The sequence below is a fragment of the Triturus cristatus genome, chromosome 8, assembly GCF_964204655.1.
Source record: "Triturus cristatus chromosome 8, aTriCri1.1, whole genome shotgun sequence".
Lineage (NCBI taxonomy): Eukaryota > Metazoa > Chordata > Amphibia > Caudata > Salamandridae > Triturus > Triturus cristatus.
The window spans coordinates 584,080,469-584,095,838 of NC_140591.1; the positions used below are offsets into that span (position 1 = coordinate 584,080,469).

Consider the following 15,370-nt stretch of genomic DNA (forward strand, 5'->3'; position numbering starts at 1 on the left):
TGCATATTAGTGATTCTAAAAAACCTATCTTCATTTACAACTATTTACAAACATATATCGATTTTTATCTTTGTACAAGTTCCTATACATATTATCTACAACAGATCGAACAAAGTCGATCTCATTCATTTCCAATTCACCTTAGCGATCTGCAGTATTCCAAATACAACCATTACAGTTCCTGAGTTAAAAAAGTTCAAAACATCCGGATATATCTAGTGGTTAATATGCCTCTTCAATATATATGAGATGGTAAAGTCAATTCATCTGTTATTTATATTATTTAATTTATTTTTTTATTAATAATTATATATGTTTATAATTTTCTCGTAGCCTAGTTTGGAGTCTATATGAGACAAATATTATAGCGAAAATGTAAATGAAGTTCATTGGGATTCTATTTACTCGCTGTACACATAGTCGTGTCTGCATGTTATTATTTCATTACCTTATTACTTTGTATACATGCCGCCGGCTGATTTTCACTAACTGGGGCGTTTTGGCAGGTCTGTCCACTTAGTGCCGGGATGCTTTATCACTTTTAATGAGTTATGGGACGTATTAGTACCAAAAGCTCTGCAACAGAATAGAATAATGATGTAGATATATTTTGTTTGCAATTTATTTTTATTCTTCTAACTTTTTGATCCAGATCTGCCTATTTTGTATGTATAGCATTAGCTAACTTACTTTTAAATCTCCGCGTATTTCCAATGGACTCCAGGTGGAAATTCCCGCCAACCTAAAGTGCATCAAACGAGTCGGTATTTTTCAGATTGGGTTCTTGTGCTAAATAGAAAAGAGCGCCATATCTACGTTTTAACATTTTTCTAGTTCCTTTATAGGTATAACTAGATCTTACCAGTAACTTATGAGTTCTGTATGTTACTTGAAATCTAATAGCATTTCGCCAACCCGTGATGATCGAATTTCTACCGTTAGATTTTACATGTGCGGGTAAGCCACTGGCATTTAACAGATGTAGCAACGCGTGTTGAGAGAAGCTCACTGAAGAGCCAATATTGCCCTTCAATCTGAAAGAAAACACAACACCAAAGTCCCTTAAAGTTAATGTCTTGTAGTGGGGATATCCGTAACTGTTTCTTCTAACTTACGATTGTTCTGGAATACTTACTCAATCAAGTGTAAACATTCAACGTTGGGACTGTCTCATCCAAACCGCGACGTGTGGGTAAGTCGTTCGGTTGTTTTTGAGGAAAGACGTGCAGTAACGTCATCTAAAAAGAGATGTGTATATCTAGATAAATACTTTTAGATGCCCCACGTTTAAATGAACAAAGGGCGAGACCCCTTCCATATTTACTCTAGACCGAATGGCCGATTTACACTCACCAAATCAGCGTTGGGGCTATCCCTTCCGAACCGAGGCGTGTGCGTGTAACGCATAATAACCAAGATACTACACATCCTCCTTTCTTCCAGAAGGGAAACAGAAAAGAGAAATATAGAATTAGATGTAGAAGCTAGAAGAACAAAATAGAGAGGAGATTACTAGAGAGAAACAAAGCCGAGGTAGCGAGAAAGAAAGCAACCAAAAATCTTAAAGAAATAGATAAACATAACCTGTTTCCCATCTTCCTTTCTATACATGAGAGAAAGAAACAAAGAAAAGAAAAAGAAACCATCAATGAGTACTCTCTGTACACCAACTGGCCATGTAGGTATGCGAGAGAGCAATCCACATCAGGAAGAAACAAGATGACAGAGAAGAAGAGAAATACAAAGGATTACTCCTGCTTCCCAGTAATAAAACATATTAAGATAATAAAATGTTAACAGCACTGGGTGAAACAGTCTACTAAAACAAGAAGCAATATGTAGAGGATAAACATAACACCCAGTGTACTTAAACCCTGCACCATAGAAATAGGACAAGAACCCAAACTATGCACCCAGTAAGGGTAAGAATAAGCGTGTGCAGGAATGACCTCGAGTGGAGATATAAATATTGTGCACTGTAGAATAAAACAAACAACCCACACTAGACACCTTAAGTAAGGTAGAAACGTGCACTGCAGTGAAGGTATAAGTCATGTAATGACGTGTAATGTCATGTCCGTGTAAGAACGCACCTCGACTGGAGGTACAATGTTATGCACAAGATGATGGGGAGACCCAACAAACATACCTCCAGAGAGGTCAAGAGATTGTGCATTGTAAAAGTGGGACAAAAGCCACAAAACGTTTGAACTTGGATAGTTGTGCACTGAAACAAAAGAGATAAATACCTCATGGAGTAGTCAACGTTGTGCACTAGAGTAGCAGGACAAAAACCCTTGCGAGACACGCGTGTGGAGGCAAGAACAATGTGCACTGTAATGACGGGACTAAAACCCCTGTGAGACACCTCGAGTTGAGGTACAGATTGTGCACTGTGGGAAGGTAACAACCTTAGACACCCTATGGAGGGTATAATGTAAACGTATTTATCAAGAAATAAGGGGAAAGTAGAGGTTTAAGGTTAGGTTCACCCTCCACTAATATATTTATCAAAAAAACTGCCTGAACGAGTCAAGTAGACAGGAACCTAACCGGGAAAGACAAAAGGTGTAGGAAACAATTTGATCCTTAAGGACACCGTTTTAGAAAGAAAGGGAAAGATTATCTCTTTCTATAGTCCCCTCACTCACCAGGGTTTCCCCACGGTGACATGCTTCATCATAGGGGTCCTCCCAGTCCTCTACGGACTGAGGCGTGCTACGACTTGCGGTGTTACGTAGGAGCACTAGAAACTTGTGGACTATGTGTAGTGAAAGTGAAGTAGTGGTGGAGTGGGATAATTACATATATATTTTTTCTCCCTAATTAACTGTTGTTTTGTACCTTACAGACCATTGTGCTGACGTACATTACGTATGTATTTTTAAAAAAACGCATGCCTTACTATTGTGGCATCACACTTATTGCACCTTAATGAGGTTGACTAGGAGTGGCAAGTTTCTCGACACTGGGCTGGTCCCAGTGTAGTCCTGACGAAGAGCTGGGGAAGCTCGAAACTAGTTGACCTGAATATATGCTAGGCACACCTTTCCATTACAGTTAGGGTCCCTTGTCATATTACCCCGTTTTTAATTTTTTCAGCTTACAGCACCAATAAAGTTTATTTTGTAGCCCACTAGCTGATTATTTTAATTATCCCACTCCACCACTACTTCACTTTCACTACACATAGTCCACAAGTTTCTAGTGCTCCTACGTAACACCGCAAGTCGTAGCACGCCTCAGTCCGTAGAGGACTGGGAGGACCCCTATGATGAAGCATGTCACCGTGGGGAAACCCTGGTGAGTGAGGGGACTATAGAAAGAGATAATCTTTCCCTTTCTTTCTAAAACGGTGTCCTTAAGGATCAAATTGTTTCCTACACCTTTTGTCTTTCCCGGTTAGGTTCCTGTCTACTTGACTCGTTCAGGTAGTTTTTTTGATAAATAATGTAAACGTAACAGGTTACACCACCACTGGAGGTCAATGTGTATGCACATAAGAGTGGGAGAGACCCAACAGGCACACCTCACAGAGAGGTCAAGAGACATTGTGCATAGGAAATTCGGGACTAAATCCTCGCAACGTGTGAACCATTTGGTAAAATGTGCACTGTACAACACTAAAATTATTGTGCACCATTTACTGAATAATTATAGTTAAGACTCGGGTAGAGGAAAAAACATTTAAAACTCATCCCTAAACAAAGGAAATCAAAATGTGTGTGTACCAAAATGTCCACAGAAAAACTCTAATCCAACCTTGGAAGCGAAAATGTTCTTAAACAAATATTTAAAGTTGGCCAAAACTTACAGAACAGTCAGGCATTGAACACAGAGCTTGAAGCAACAGATTACACTATCTGTGTAAAAAAATTGCAGACAACTTACAGCTTGACACTAGATGGCAGAATAACACAAAAGAGTGAATAAAGAAAAAAAATGCCTCCAAACAAAGTCACTGTTATTTTTTTTTAAAGTCAAATGTACTCCGACATGCCTTCCAAGTATGTTGTGCCCATATGAAAAAAAAAAAATCTTCATGTTGGAGTTTAGTAAATTAGATGTAGAATGTACGTAGATGTAGGACGTGAAGAAAACAAATGGATCCTGTCATCGGAAGGTAGAAACTTTGTAAAAGAACAATTTTAACTCACAACCGGTGTACAAACACCATCATACTCAGTCCTAGTAAAAATGGTCACCGTAAAATTGTTCCAGTATATACCATTCCAGAAGACTCATACTCAGTCCTCTTAAATACAACGTTCTCGTCAGTCTTCCGGTTGAACTTTATTGAAAAACAAGGGGACATCATGGTTGGCATGGTTGGCAAAATGATGAGAGGATCTCAAAATGGAGGCACGTTGATGTCCTAAAGCCGGGTGGTTCACGGCACGTTAGGGCATGCGACAATGGAAGCAGGAGCGCTCAGGGAAAATGCAGGACGTCACAAGAACCATGGAGAATGTGGAGGTAAGCGCACGCTCTTCTCCTTGTGCATGAGACATACTTTGAAAAACAACACGCAGTTGATGAAACCAAGATTCTATATGTCTCAGAGGGGCACCAAGAATAAATGACAAAATAAGGCTCACTTTGCCATGTGTGATTTACACTGCCAGACATCGCCAGTGAAAAGCACAAGAACCCAGCAATTCTCACAAGAGCCAAGACAAAGATTGTCTCGATTTACTCAAATTTCTGCTGATGTTGGAAAAAAAACCGTAGAAAAACAATTAAAAGAAACACTCCGTATCTCTTCTCTGCTGCCGATCATAAACGTACACAAGAGGTAGAAAGGACGCTCTGTGTATCCTCACGAGCGATGATTCAACCTCCTCCTGAAATGTAGAAGGATGATGATCCCAGTGTGGGGATGTGGCAGTGAGGGGAAGCTTATAAATAAGGCAACAGCTTCTTTATCTAAAAGCACAGTTGAAGACTCTAGGTTAGTTAAAAACCCTCACAGGGCACAAGAGACGCTGTAGGAACAGCATGCATAAATGTCACTTGTCTGTTGAAATGCTGTTGGGAGAGCATGCAAATACGTGCATGTAAACGTGACACACATTCAGTGTGCATTCAGCTCACTCTTCAGAAGAGTCCCAAATTAAGGCAGTTCAATTACCTTGTTTGTTGATAAGCTTGAGCTGCATTTGATGAAGGAACTGGCACTGTAAAACCTTGTTCCTTGCATGTTGAGACGCTGTAGGGACAGAAGAAACAGACCTTTATAGATGCAGTAGGAACATCAGGCAGAGGCTTGAGCTGCGCAGAAACTGGAACTGGCACCTTTGTATTGAGGGCGACCGGTGGGAGGTCACTGGTGGGGCTGATGTGTTGCCAGTAGATAAGTAAGTGCAGCTGTAGATACAGGAGTGGATTTTATCTTGAGAGTAGGTACTCCAAATGTCCTCAGATGTATCAGAAGCAGGTTCTTAGGTTCAATTTGTCACCATAAAATTGTAGTAATCAAGTCCAGGCTGATTGCGATGTTTCAAGAGGATTTATTCAAGTTGGTTACAGATGAGTAGAACAGTAGTATTCAGCCCCACCAGGAGCAGCCAGCCAGGCGCTCAGCCCTTCTCCAACTGTGTAATTCATACACCAACATTCTATGTTACATCATCTCTAGAGTGTTCCACTGGTGGAGCAGTGGATGACATGTAAAGCATAATAACCAAGATACTACAAAGTTATCCTGCACATCTATTCTCATAAATTCATTCATTTCCTGATCCATTGCAAGGTGGGCATTTATATTCTTGACATTTTGTTTAGCTAGTATACATGAGGTACAAGTACAAATACAAATGGAACAGAGCATTGGCCCATAATGAACACACATATAGAAGGAGAAAATAATGGCTATTATCACAAACGGAACTGTCAATATTTTCCAACCCCAAGCAGAAAGCAAATCCCAAAACTACCCAGTAAAATTCCAAGTTAAAAACATTATCTTGATAGACCTTCCAGTGTTCTTTTTTATGAGGGCTATAGTACCAATGATATGTTCAGGGGGAGGGCGGAGTAGTGCTTATCAAAGTGTACACAAGATGTTTTTCTTGCAGAAAAACAGTATTCCAAATACGAATATTAAAGCAAGCACAATAATTGTCACAAAAACAATTTTTGTTTTGGGGGACCAAGAGGACCAAACGGGCCCATGAGAATTAGGACGCGGATCCGCAAAGGGCCGCTCCTCCTCAAAAATGGGACGACCAAAGGGGTGCATTGCTAACAAAAAGGTACTTGAGGAATTGAAGCCACTGTACAACCAGCCAGAGGGGAGTCTTCTCCCTGTGTCCGTCTGAGCCTCACAGGTAGGCTCTTATCGTTCATCAAGTGTTCACTTCTCCCATGGTGAAGCTGCACAACTTGCAACCCAGAAAAACAATCGCAGCCCAGGCTAAGGAAAAAGTCTTTCTTTCAGGATAGGGCAATCACCATCCAGGGCAAATAACCTCAACGATCATGTCCAGTGTCTCAGCCAGTGCACCAGTATTCTTCACTCTAATCTAACAGTACACATATGCATGGCAGAGATACTCTCTGTGTCAGAATCTACACATGGCCCACAGACACTGCTGCCCTTCCTTCTCTCTCTACGCTCTGGGCCCCTTTCTCGAAACCCTCCTGTGTGGGCATTTTGCTTTCAGCCGTGCTGCTTTGCTAAATACAGAACTTGACCTCTGACGCTTAAACCTATTGTCCCTTGTCTGAGCAAAGTTATCTCCATGTGGCCATCACAATTCAAAGTAACTCTTCGAGAAGCATGACTGAGGGGCATCCCTGCAACGTGCCCATGTGCTAATATTTCAAAGGTAGGATGTAACGTTTGCTTTTTTTATTCTTGTGCACTGTGCTTTGTAGCACCTAAAAAAACTGTCCATAATGCGCCCAGACCTATTGTGCATTAAGGCGTGCAATGTAATTCACATGTCTCGAGAGCTACTGCTTTTGTATAACTTTTAATTGTATTTGAGACTGCAGCCATTAGGCCATACTAGAAATCCTATTTTAAGTTTGTCACTAAGATACAATAATATTGTCATTGTTAGAGGAACTAATATTCACCTTTTTAATTTTGATGCACAATATATTTAACTATTTAGATATTGAAATCTTAATGCACACTTTGCACAGGGTAATTTTCTACATTGCAAACCAAATATTATTGAATTTTCACAGAAGTGTTATTAGACATTATGAAGGTCATAATAATGCAAAAACGATTTTAGTGCAATTACTTTTTTGTGAAACGTTTTATTGATAAACATCAGCATTTCAATAACATTGCGGAGTAGTGCACTGACTTTTAATAATTTTTTTCATGTAGCCATTTTTGAATAATGATCACTAACCCTTTTGTTGTTTCTACATATGAAAAGCAAGCCTCAGTCCTTTCCTTTTGTCTTTAAATGCATTTATTTATAACACTTACAAAACTTTTGAAACTAAGCACAGAAGCTTTTACAGAAACATAGAAAATTTGTTAGAAAGTAGTAATTATTTACTATCAGATCCACAGATGTGCTTCTTAGGAAAGCAACAGGAAAGAAAGTGCTTATTTTTATCCTTTCTCTTTTATCCAAAATAATGAAGCTGTATTTCTAACTGTCAAAATTAGTATTCTTTAATGCACATGCTTTTATGCCATTTTGTACTAACTTAAAACCTAGTTGCCACAGTGTTTATTTGTAACTTGTGCCTGGGTAAGGCCTCGCTTATTTATTTAGCTGTATTTTATGACCGGCAGGTGTTACCTTCTACATTTTGTTTCAGGAGAGAAGGCATTGTGTTCTAGGACTGATAAATCCTGTCTGACAATTAATGGCACAGGGCCCCTTATGATGCTATCTGTTTCTAATATGACAGCAATGTGCTGTATTCTAATGTCCTCACAGAAACCCAAAAAGTTGATAAGCCACTCATTACCTCCCTCTGCTCTGACAGACCGCTTCCTTCGGACAGACCGCTTGAGCAGCTGTTAAAAGCTCTCTTTCTGCTGCTGGGAATGAGGCTCAGTTCATTCTATTAAAAACCAGGCATTCTAAGCCAGTCAAAATCTATTGTTTGCAGTGTGGTAAAAGGAGGACGCTTTTATTTTAGCAGCAACCAATTACTCATATAATGTGAATGCCTTTTAATATTTAATATGATGTATCTAATTTTAGTTTTGTTAAGTCCTAGTTGTGTAAAATACACAAATTTTGTTTTTCGCTGTGAGGCCTACTTTTTCCCTATTGAGTGCCTTTTTCTAGGTAAAGTTTGTTTAACATTATATAGCTCTAGCTATACCCAAAGGTCTCGGAGCGCTTTATTTGTTGTGAGATAACATTTACAAGTGGTACATAAAACAATCCTTAATACATCAATTATGTACAGAAACAAACACAAAATATCTTCTATGAAACACAGGACAATGTATGCAAAGTCCATTCTCTTTTTACATGGAACGGTAGGCAATTCTGCCTCGAGTTTTTAATTTATTTTTTATTTTTTTACCATTGTGGCAATATAGTAATTGAATGTTCACACATCTATACTTTGTTACTGCTTTACTTTCCATAGAAACGTTCAGCTACTTAACATATTTTATATAATTCATTCTTTGACATTTAAAGTGTAATTCTTCCAATGACATCTGCAGAACACAATGACGACAACAAACCAAATTGAGCTCATCCCAAACATTTTCAAGAAGAGGCCACACACTCGTAACACACAACACAGCTTGCTGAAGCAAGCCATGCTTACACAAAGAGCACGGTCGCTACTCACTCAAACAAGTATTTCACAAGCATTACCACCGGTGTCAGTCCACAAACCTCATAGACACTCAAACACACAATCCAACCACAAATCAACACCAGGATAAAAACAAGAGGCAGCCCACAGACTGTACTCAAACCAAACCAATTGTAAATCATATTTAGATACAAAAGAGCTCTCAAAAGCAGTCCAGAGACTGCACCAAGACAAGTAAAACAACCCAGAGACTGTTACATGTTCAAGAAGACCGGCTCGGGGAGGAGCCTAGCGCGCAACCAAGATGGCCGCGTAGGCTTACGGCTCTCGAGGGCCTCCGCAACCTCCCACGTCTATCCTGACTTAATCCTGGTTTACTTGACGGGCTTTTGCAGATGAACTTGCGCTGAGGTGCCACCCGTTTTCCATATTCAGATCGGACGCCGGGACCCGGAATGGTTGCACTCCGAAGTTTGCGGCCTGCTCTTGCCTTGGTCCCGATCTCGAGCTGGTGAAGTGCCCGGGTACGAAGTGAACAACAGCGGCTGGCTGGGCTTGACCTGCCACGGACCCCGCACTTTCACTTTCGTTTTCAAGCTTGCTCTCTGATATCGGCCGAGAGACTCTGGTGTTTCAGAGGGGCGCGGACGGCGAAGTGTCTGGCCTGACTCTCGGATTATACATGGGCTGATTGTCGACGACGGCTGTGCTCAACTGACTTAGCTACTTGGTCCCTTTTTTCCTGGTGCGGGCGGGTGCCGGCCTTGGTGGCCTCCGGATGATGGCGGCGAGACTAGACGGAGACAAGTCGAAACCCAAGTCAACCCGGAGGGGTGCCTATACCCAGGTCAATAACATGGATCGATATGCGCAGGCAAAGGGATCCCCTGGTGGCTCGAATAAATCGCCTGAGAGGTCTAAGGAGGTCTCCGGCCCATCGTCGGAATTGACCCTGCTGGACGTCATGGGCGCCATTGAGGAGATGAAGACCGCTGTGGGTCAGCAGTTTGATACCCTGGCTCATAAACTGGACGCGGTCCTGATCGATGTGAATTTGGTCAGGGCAGATCTGTCCAAAACTAACGAGCGGGTCGACTCCTTGAGTCAAGCGGCGTCGAGTCTAACTGTGGACGTGGCCGCCCTGCAGACTGAGGTCCATAGGTTGCGGCTAGCCAGTGATCTGACGGACCGTCGACTTGGGGATTCTGAAAGCAGGGCTAGACGGAACAATGTCCGTATCATTGGAGTGCCGGAAAGATCGGAGGAATCTGCTGCGGATCTTTTTGTTGAGGATCTGGTGACCAATGATCTCGCGCCCAAGGGACTGAGCAAGTTCTTTGCGGTGGAGCGGGCCCACAGGATTCCGGGTGGTGCGCCCAGGGTGGGTGCTCCCCCGCGGCCTATAATCGCCCGACTCTTTAACTTTCGGGATAGGGATGCTATCCTTCAGGCGTCGAGGGTTGCCGGGCCGCTGAAGTTTGAGAACTCCAATGTCCGCTTTTACCCGGACTTCACGCAAGCGGTCCAGAAACAACGGCTGGGATTTTTGGGTGTCAAACGGCGCTTGAGGGACATGGAGCTGAAATATGCGATGTTATTCCCGGCGAGGCTGCGGGTTAAGTTCCAGGGTCGTTCCCACCTTTTCGACCGGCCGGAGGCGGCTGGAGACTGGTTGGATGCCCTGCCTCGGGGACAAGATCGAGACAGTCGGATGGCGGAGAGCGGCCGGGATTTGGTGACGCAGGACTAGAACTTGGTTCCTGGTAATGGACTGAACTGGTGACGTTTTGTACCTTGGCTCAACTGGACCCTAGATTGGCACAATATGCCCTTCAAATGCTTGGGGGTTGTGGGGAGCTTATTGGGGTCCTTTCCTCCTTCTGGGGTTCTTTTTGTGGTATATGTTAGGGCGACAGGCACACTGCGAGTTGGGGGGGCTGTTCGGGCTCAAGCAGGGGTGCAGGGAGGGGGGAGTTGTGGTTTTGGGATTGTGGGGGAGGAGGGTTGTTGGGGATTGTTTGTTTGTTTCACAAGGCAATGTGAAGTTCTCTGCCGGGTTGTGCTTTCCGGGATGTGGGTATCATGCACGGGAGTGGGATGGGGGGTAGGGGATTGAGAATCCTTTCGTGGAATGTGGATGGACTTGGGGACAGGATCAAGCGCGGGGTGGTGCTGCAGTTTTCGAAGCGGATTTCGCCCGACATTGTTTTCCTGCAGGAGACATACGTGATTGGGAACTCCTTCCATGCCCTAAATAGGAGGGACTATCGCCTTGCCGCTCACTCTGGTTTCACTTCTGGCTCTAGGGGAGTGGGCATTTTGGTTAGGGCCTCTCTCCCATTGGAAGTTGATGAGGTGCTTCACGATGATAGGGGGCGCTATGTGGCACTGGTGGGGAGATGGGAGGGTAGGACTATCTCGCTCGTTGCTGTGTATGTGCCTCCGGGGTTACAGACGGCTACATTTGCTGATTTGGGGCGTTTGGTCCTGGGACTCCCTGGGGGGGGGGGTTCTGGTGTTGGGGGGTGACTTTAATGCCGTTGTCTCCGGGTTGGAGGACCGTCACCCCCCCAGGGATCTCCCTAGGGCTCAGGCCTGGTTGGGTGGCTTTTTGGACACTTTGGGACTTGTAGATTGCTGGAGATTGATGCACCCGGGTCAGGCGCAATATACCTTTCACTCGGGGGCCCATGGGAGTCTCTCGAGACTTGATTACATGCTTATGCCGGCGATCCAAGCTGGGATGATTGGGGAGGTGCGTCATTTAGCCCGAGGTATTTCTGATCATTCCCCTATATGGTTGCAACTGAAGGTTGTCCCTGGGGCAGAGGGGAGAGTTTCACCTATTAGCCCCTGGTATCTACGTAACCCTAAGATCCGCGCGGAACTGGTCAAGTCCACTGATCACTACTTTAATGATAATGTGGGGTCGGTGCCGTCGGCCGTCTCCCTATGGGAGGCTTATAAGGTGGTGGTCAGGGGGCAGGCCTTGTCCCTTATCTCCCATGCTAAGAGGTGCGAGAGAGCAGAGGTGGTTCGCCTGGAAACTGAAATAGCTGAAATGGAGGAGGACTTGGAGCGGGGAGTTACTGATGAGAAAGTGCATGTTCTCAGCCTCAAACAATCAGAGTATAGAGCGCTAGTCACGGAAGCCGCTAAAGGGATGAGTAGAGAGCAGCAAGGACGACTGTATGATGTGGGGGATAAGGCCGGAAAGTTGATTGCTTGGTTGGATAAGAAGGAGAGAGCGAGCAGGGTGGTGCCCGTTGTGGAGAGAATGGATGGAGTGCGTGTGACTGACCCGGTGGAGATCGTTGACTGCTTCGCGGCCCATTTCCGCGGGGTATACTCTCCGGTTTCTGTGCGTTCGGAGGAGGATTCTCATCTGTTGCTTAGAGACATTGCATTGCCAACCCTATCGGAGGCTGATGCAGTATTGATGGAGGCGAAGTTGTCGTCAGATGAGATCGCTCTGGCCACTCGCTCGATCGCATCGGGTAAAGCTGTGGGTCCTAATTGTCTTCCCATCGAACTATATAAGTTGCGTCCCGATAAGATAGCGCCGCATCTTCGGGACATGTTTCTCGCGGCACGTGCGGCGGGCTTCCTCCCCCCCCGACCAACGCCTCGCCAACATAGTTGTGATACACAAAGAGGGGAAGCCGCGAGATCGCTGCGCCTCCTATAGGCCCATTTCGCTGTTGAACGCAGAACCCAAAATTCTGGCCAAGGTATTGGCTAATCGACTGGTTCGGGTCGTGGGCGACTTGATTCATCAGGATCAGTCCGGTTTCATACCTCATCGGAATACCGCTCTAAATTTGAGGCGGTTGCACGGCGTGCTTGCTAGAGCGGAATTTATACGTGAGCCGGCCATTTTGGCATCTTTAGATGCTACTATGGCGTTCGACACTTTGGAGTGGCCATATATTTGGGCCGTGTTGGCGAAATTTGGGTTCGGCCCGGAGTTCATTGGTTGGGTAAAATTACTATATGCTGACCCTCTGGCTCAGGTGGTGGTGAATGGTAGGGTATCGGCTCCCTTCGCACTGGGGAGAGGTACGCGGCAGGGATGTCCGTTATCACCCCTTCTCTTTGCACTTTCTTTGGAGCCTCTCGCCGCCTGGTTGCGTTGGGAGCCGTCGTTGCGAGGCATTAGATGGACGCCGGAGTTTGAAGACCGTGTCTCCCTCTACGCGGACGACATCCTTCTGTATCTCACCTCTCCTCGACAGTCGCTAATTGTATTGGTGGACGTACTGAATTCTTCTGGTCGCAACTCCGGCCTGGTCATCAACTGGGCCAAGTCGTGTGTTTACAAACCTCTCGGGTGAGGCCCCCCTCCTGCCACGGGATTGCCCTATCCAGATTGCAACCCTGGGGTTCAAATATTTGGGAATCTTTATCTCACTTGATCCCGCGGTCCGCTATGAGCGAAACCTTCTCCCTCCCCTCCAGCGATTGAAGGCCGACGTCGCGAGGTGGCGACGACTTCCGCTCTCGCCACTCGGACGGGCGGCATTGTTTAAAATGATGTCGCTACCTCGCTTCTTGTACGCTTTGCAAAATACTCTAGATGTCGTGCCAGCCCGTTATTTCCGGGAGGTGGAGGGTCTTCAGCGCCAACTGTTTTGGGATGGGCGGCCGCGGATTGCTCTCGCCAAGTTGACGCTCCCTTGGTACGATGGGGGGGTCGCCCTCCCCGATATTAAACAATACTATTGGGCGTCTCAGTTGGCGTCGGTGAACCACGGGATATACGGTCCTGCCTTGAATCCGGTCTTCGAGATGGATAAATTTCTGCTCCCGGGTGGGGACTATAATAGAGCGCTGTACTCGGTGACCCCGGACACGCGGTTGACAGGACCCACGCAGGTTGCGGTACGTGTGTGGCACGCGGCGAATGCTGCGATGGGGTGGAGGGATCGCTTTACTCGGGCGACGCCGTTGTATGCCTCTGGGCGGTTGGGCTGTTTGTGGAGATCGAAAGGCTTTGAGAAATGGGATATGATTGGTATATGTAAGGTGGGTGATCTTTGGGCGAAGGGGTCTTTCAAAACGTTTGAAATGCTTAAAACTGAATATAAATTAAACGATAGAGAGTACTTCCGGTATGCTCAAGTCTACCATGCGCTATGTTCGGCTTTTCCAGACGTTGCTGCTATCCCCGAGTACTCCCCACTGGAGGATAGAGTGTTGGATGGCTACGTGCCCGACAGCACCATCTCTCTGATTTATAAGAAACTCATTAATGATCGCGCGGACTTGCTGCTCCGTCTGCGGGAGGCATGGACGGGCGATGGCTTGGAACTGGACGATGAGGACTGGGTATCGGCGGTGGCCTCCCCGAAAGAGGTGGCGATCCCGGCCCGCTTACGATTCGTACAGCTGAAGATCCTTCATAGAGTGTATGTCACGGGCCCGGTTTGCTGCGCATGGGTTACTCGATGGATGGACTGTGTAAGCGTGGATGTGGCCTGTCGGGTACCTTTCTCCATATCTTATGGGAATGTTCGGAGGTTGTGCGATTTTGGAACGGTATCCACACCGTAATGGAGGAGGTCACGCACGTTGCTCTGTTGCCAGAGGCTAGGAGGTGTTTGTTGAATGTCTGGGAACCGAATGATTGTAATGCGGCACAGACGCAGTGGGTGACCTTGGGGTACATGGTGGCTAAGCGTAACATTGCACAGCTGTGGGGCTCCCCGAGGCCGCCCACGATCGAGGTATGGAAGGAGAATATGGACTGGTGTATGTTCAGGGAAAAGACGGTGTATGTGGCGAGAGGCAAACCAGGGAAGTGGACTAAGGTATGGGGTCCATGGAATTTATATCGAGGACGTATCTGCACCCCGCCTCTGCCATTAGAGATCGATATTGCTTTGTCCCCCTAGCCACGCATTCTGCGGGATGGTGTGAGGTGTGTTCCATGCTTTGCTCTCCCGTTGCCCCCCTCTACCGCTTCCAGACAAGAACTGCTTTGGACACTGTACGTTGTTCCCCGTCCTGGGAAGAGCACGCTGCTATTTCGGACTCTCATTGCCTTGAGTGTGTTTTATATTTAATAAAAATTGAAACTGTTTATTCCGATTGCTACTGGCCTATGGCCGCGGCCTATTACATGTGCTCACGATCTGCCGGGAGCTTTGCCTCTGGTTCATTTGAATGTGTGGCGTTGCACTGCGGGCCCTCGGGCTCCATAGCGGCCGGCCCTGGTGGTTGTAGGCCCTTGTGTGTATTTTATTGTGTACCAACGGTTTCTAATACAAATTTTAACCAAAAAGAAGACAGGCTCTAGCCCCAGACCTTTTTCAAAATACGCCGAATTACGAGTTGGTCTGGCAGAGTGTTCACAAACACTCTGTGTCTTTACCAAATCATACTTATTCCAGAAGTCATGCCTATTGCAGTCGATCAGGATCTTTTTTTGTATATTTGTTCCACAGTGTACAATATATTATGGAAAGAAATACCATATTTAATATACATAAACCTATTAGGTGTCCCCTCTAGGGGAGCCGGCTGACTATTTTCTAGATCCATATTGGTACCTGCAAGACAGCAACACATTCTACGAAGTGTGCTAGGAGCGGGCATGCCAAAAATATTATAA

The 15,370-nt window shown here is 45.5% G+C and overlaps 1 protein-coding gene across 3 annotated transcripts in view; it reads left to right on the forward strand.

The window, feature by feature from the left end:
- The window catches only part of PIBF1 (progesterone immunomodulatory binding factor 1), an 848,309-nt gene that overhangs the window by 15,904 nt on the left and 817,035 nt on the right, over positions 1-15,370 (forward strand). The window lies entirely within an intron of this gene.